Raw genomic sequence first — 6,419 nt, 5'->3', positions numbered from 1 at the left:
ATTGTCAACGGATAATTGTTGTTGACGATCGAGCGCTCGCGAGAGATGCATATCCTTCGAAAAATATATGCTTATCTATCTCTTACATGTTTATTCAAATACGTGACAAGATTTTCGCGTGCAAATATAACATAATCTATACAAAAGCTACTACGATCTCAAATATATTGATAATTTTGCTCGTATAATGGTTATCTCATTGAAAACAAAGGAAAGAATTCTTTTCAACGATAAAGCGCATGATCGGATCAATGAAATAGAACATAATTCTCGCAGCATATTTTCTTCTACTGTACAACGTATTATTAAGCAAATATTAGCTAAGAATATTAAATAAAAACCGTGGAGTATTATTGTTGTTATAACACACGTGCAATTTTTTAATATGTGCAACTTTTAACATGCAATATTGTACAATACTTTTAATACTTCATACACGAAAAATATTTAGACCTTTTATCTATTGTAAAATTAAGTAAAAAAAAGTAATTTTTGATTAATTTTTGCTAATTTTTGTGTCTTATTTTCTATTTTATTGTTACAATTCCTATAACAATATATAAAAATATAATTACATGTATAAACATAGACACACATGTGTGTATTTATACATATATACACACACACACACACAATATATATATATGTAAATCGGGTAAGCTCTATCAAATGGCGATATTTTCAACTTTTGATTCCGATTGGAAATACGCCATCCAAATCGGAAGTTGAATTTTTTCAGGGGAATATCTGTAAAAGAACCAATTATTACAGATTCGAATTGTACATGAAAAAATAAGAAACTTTTGTATCAAATGTTTTTTCTGAAAATGCCTCTGTCAATCTTAACATTTGAATCAAAAGTTGAAAATATCATTTGATAAGGCGTACCCGACTTAAAAATTGTTCGCGATTTTTGATAAAAGCCATTTATTTTCATTTTAAAAGGCGTACCGGTGGTTTGGGACACCCTGTATATTCGTGAGTTGTTGGTAGTTTATGTGTAGCCGTACATTGTGCGACGTTTAATTTATGGTTAATAATGTTTTTCAATATTTTCTCTATTTTATCCTCTCTCTCTCTCTTTATCTTAATCTTAATGAATTCCAGTATGTTGCCAGAGATCAGAGAATTCAGTAGTTCTGACATCAGATTAATGAGTCGCCCGCTTTTCCTATAATGCACATAATAATAATACAGCAATTAAATAAGAATAGATAATAGCAATATAATAATGAACATTATTCTTGATATGATGAACCGTTTGATTAAACTCAATTTTCTTCATCATGCTCTGCTCAGCATTTCTTTAATTCTCGGTTTATAAATCATGAAATAAATGATATTTGCTTTATCCTAAATATGTTATTAATCGTAAACAAAATAAAATGCGATAAATATTCATTTACTATAATTAATAACTACAGAAAACTATATATAAATCTGATAAACTTATTATTATTATAATTTAAAAATAAATCGCAAATCTTTTCAAACAGTACACAAAATTATGTGCTAATAAAATAAATTCCCCAGATTAACAGTGTTTTAAGATTTATCGATATTTATTTAGTCATTTTTTTAATTCAAAAACATGTTGACAGTCAGAGTGAAGTTTTATATCTTGAGAATCACACAGTTGAATAACGTTATTTTAGTTCAAGTCCAAATAAGATTATGTTTATGTAAGAAAATATAGAACGATTGCGAAACCATGTAAATCAACAAAATTTGAAAATCAAAATTTGAAATTCAAAATATTTAAATAATTAATTTGATACTAAATTTTTGTTAAAATCAATCTTTTTAAAATTGATATTTCAATAATGTCAGTGCAATAAATAAAAAAAAAATTTTATTTTTTTTGTTTAAAGAAAAAAAATTGTTTATTTAAAAAATATACATAGTCCCAGACATTCTCTAACACTGCGCGCGCGCGCGCGCGAGAGAGAGAGAGAGAGAGAGAGATTTAATAGATAAAAGTTTTTTTTAGAGCCGCATATTCCATTGTTTAGACACTTATCATCAAAGCGTGAATTATTTTTAATTACATATTATATAATATTTTTATTTAATATTAAAAGAATCCGCCCATTGTCATGCCTTTCTCATTCTAAGCGCAGCGAACTCAATCATTTAAATAATGATTATAAACAGATTGTAAGAGAACATTTGGCGTTGGATGTCATTATAAATTATGCTTACAATAAAAGAAAAAATAATGTTTACGACATATTATACATATTACTTACCCTATATATATTTTCGATATTTTATATAAAATACTATATTTTATTCTTTTACAAAAAATGAAAAAAGATAGTAATCTTATTTTATTTTAAATTAAACACGAATTATAAAGACAATATTTCGTAAAAAGCTAATAAAAACAGTAATAAACAGTAATAAAAGTATTTAACATTTTATTATCTATTTATTTAATAATGAACAGTATCTAAAAAGATAAACTTTCGTATTAAATTCTTTTATAAACTCTTATATTGTACTCCCGTATTAGTAACTTTAGCAATGCGGTGATTGCTTTTATACTGATACTCATATAACATTGTGTAAAATTATAAATATAATACATCAAAATACGTATACCTCCATATGTCGACTTTTATTACATTGTCAATTATTGTTTCTAATTTTTTCCTCTTAAACAAAGTTCAAACAAATATGAATATGAACATTAATTTCGAAACTTTCATCTGCATCGCTTACAACAAATTTCTAAAATAAAGGTTATGTATATGTATGAGCTATGTATGAACTATATAAACATTACCTACAATCAATACTATCACTATCTCAATAAAAAATGTACAAATTTAACTGTGTCATTAGGTAGGCTAATCTCTCGATTCAAATCGAATTGAATATGTCCAAAAACAATATTCTATTTATCTATTTCTCTTTTTTTCTTAATTTACGATAAAACGTTTACACGACTTTCAATTTTTAAAAGACTAAATATTGATATTTCTGTTTAATTTCATATGTATTTTTATAATATCTTATCTGCTCGCATTTGTGTGTATGCGAATGAAAAATGAAACAATTTCGATATAAACATTTCGAAATTTCGATATAGATGTGACTCATTATATGATATTATTTAAATAAATTATTAATTTCCATTAGATTCACACACTTGTATAAACTCATCCACAGATTTTATGCATATAATTTTTTATGTGTATTTTGAAATTAATTTTTTTTTATAAAAATGTCGGACAACAACATTATATTTACATGCAAATACGCGCGAGAAATTCTCATTATAATATTATACATAATATTATATATGTATAAAAAATTTAATTTAAATTTTAATTAAATAGTCTCATCTAAGAACACACCGCTTTATGGTCTCGCCAAGTTTTTACATGATATTATTTATAAATCTATTCCACGACCAGACAGTCAAATTATTAACAGTCCTCAAGTGGTAGATAGACTAAATGGTAGACGTATTGATGACAACATAAAATTGATCTTGTTAGATGTCATCTCATTATTCACGAATATACCGTTGGACTTGGCTATTGATAGTCTGTTGAATAGATGGGACTATATAGGAAGTAATTGTCAGATACCTTGTGATGAGTTTCTTATGGCAATTCGCCTCGTTTTGAACTCTACATTTTTTATGTTCAACGGCGTTTGCTATCAACAAACATTTGGCACGCCCATGGGCTCTTCTCTTTCGCCGATTATCGCTGAGATCACGCTCCAAGACTTGGAGTCAAGGACCATCGCGACTCTACCTGTGGATCTCCCATTTTATTTTAGATATGTTGACGACGTTGTATTGGCGGCTCCCTCCTCAATGCTTAGTACATTCTGAACACTTTCATCTCGTTCCACACAAGGTTGCAGTTTACTATGGAGGAGGGTGTCGACAATCGTTTGAATTGCCTTGACGTCACTATTATTTTAGAATATGGAATGATTCATTTTAATTGGTTTCATAAATCGACTTTCTCGGGGAGATACCTCCACTTTGAGTCGCGACACCCTCTTTGCCAGAAGAAGGGTACGATAATTAGTCTAACTAATAAAGTTTTCCGGCTTTCTCATTCAAAATTTCATAAAGAGAATTTTGAATTTGTTATCAACATTCTTTTGAATAATGGGTATCCTCTCTCTTTTATTTTCCACACAATTGTTGACCAACTTAATATTTTATTACCTAGATTTAATAATAGACTTGATGATGCTTTGACTGTAGATAGGAATGTGAGTGACGATGTTAATGGGAGAGGGAGGATCTCATATTTTAATGTTCCGTATGTTAGGAACATATCTGAGCGTTTCCGGCATTGCGTCAGAGATCTGGATGTCAAACTTTCCTACACTGGAATAAATAATTTGCGCCAGTTTATTAAAGTCGGCAAAGATAAGTTGGAGAAAGACTCGCGCAGCAATATAGTTTATAAGATTAACTGAATGAATTGCGACGCTTATTACGTAGGACAAACGGGACGCTTGTTAAGGACGAGGATTAAAGAACATAAAAGGAACCTTACGTCCGCGTCATTGCCGAACACAGAGTGCTAGATCATACGTTTGATTTTGACGACATTGAGGTTTTGGATGAGGAAACATTTTTAGGAAAAAGATTAATATCGGAGATGATCTATATTAAGTGTCAAAGAAATGCGTTGAATCTCCATAGTAATACGTTAAAATTGAATACTTCGTGTTTGTCGATAATCGAAAACATATCTAAGATTTAATAGTTTGTTGTTTGTTAGGACTGCTCTTGTCCTTAGTGTATACGGATTGTTTTTGTTGATCACATTTTGACGTCATTTTATCGTTAGCGTTCGAATCTTTTTGCCGGCTATGTGCGTGCTGAGTGTTCGTGTTTGTTTCTGTTTCGTCTTCTCGAGTCCGAGTGAGTTGCCTTTGTCTAATTTTGATTATCTTATTGCAAGGCTTTGTATCTACATCGTGTACATTTATTTTGTTAACGTTTTGTGTACATTTAGTTTGTTGTATCGCTCTTTGCGCCTTGCACCTCTTAAAGGGCTACTTGCATCTGGCTTCCTTCGAGTTGACTTGTCTTGATGAGTTTACGTTGCTCTCTGAGACTATGCACGTATGATGACTATGTTTTTTCCTCTCTTATCTATTAATGATTGCGTTTTTAATGTTATCTCATTTGGTTCTTTTTTGTCTTCAGAATCACTGAAGAAGGCTCGAACTGAGTCCGAAACGTTTGATGTCAATAAAGAAGAAAGATCGTTTGATGTGAGCGTTTTCATGCATAATTTTTTTAAAACACGCCTTACAACTGCGTTGGCTCTTTATAGCCTCTTACTATATTTTATTTACCATAATGTTATTGAATTAATAAACTAAATTTCAATTGCACTGATGTTATTGATTCAACATTATTTTTTCTCACTGTGTGTATATACTGAGTGTATTAGAACGACCGTAACAGCAGTTTTTTGAGGAACCTAAGCATTTTAGAGAAAAATGTTTCATACGAAAGTTATACAAAAGGGCTTAAAATAACCTATTTAATGATCATATCAGTTTGATTTTGAATAGCACCGTCTAGGTCACATAAAAAATACTTTGAATTTATTATAATTAATATAATATAATTACTCCTATAATAATATAATTTATTATCTCGATTCTTTGGAGAACTTGGAGAACTTGGAGAACTTGGTGAACTTGGAGAACTTGGAGAAATTGGTCATTCGGAATATAGTGCAGTCCGAAATGAAGTCTATAATTTTTCTGTTCCATATAGGTTTTCGACTTTTTTACGCGAAGCGAGGTCTACTTCATATCTTTATGCTTGCGGCCCGAAACAAGATCTATAATTGTTTTATTTCACATAGGTTATTGATTTTCACACGAAGCAAAATTCGTTTCTGTTTCAAAATATAGTCCTAAGTCCAAAATATTTTTGAATTCTAATATCTTTCTAAATGGAAATTTTAAATATTATTTATTTAAGAAGAAAATTAAAATTAAAGTATCAAAAATAAACGTTTCTGCACTTTATGTGTGCAATATGCATATGTACAATAATATCACGCGTGCATGTGTACAATAATATAATGTGTGCAATGTGTATGTGCGCAATAATACCATGTGTGCAATCTATATGTGTGCAATAATTTCATGTGTGCAATGAGCATGTGTGTAATAAAGTCGTGTGTGCAAAGTGTTAATATGATTTTCTTATTTTATATGTGCAATAATGTCATGTGTACAATGTGCATGTGAACAATAATGTCATGTGTGCAATGTGTATGTGTGCAATAGTGTCATGTGTGCAATGTGTATGTGTGCAATAATGTCATGTGTGCAATCGTATTTTCGTTTCTTTATTTTTTTCGTGTGTGTAATAATAACATATAGACAATCGGGAATGTAAGCAACTGAAGCCC

This window comes from Camponotus floridanus, unplaced genomic scaffold (genome assembly GCF_003227725.1).
Source record: "Camponotus floridanus strain SB8 unplaced genomic scaffold, Cflo_v7.5 scaffold134, whole genome shotgun sequence".
Lineage (NCBI taxonomy): Eukaryota > Metazoa > Arthropoda > Insecta > Hymenoptera > Formicidae > Camponotus > Camponotus floridanus.
The sequence above is the reverse complement of the archived record's forward strand: the minus strand, read 5'-3'. Positions refer to the sequence as shown.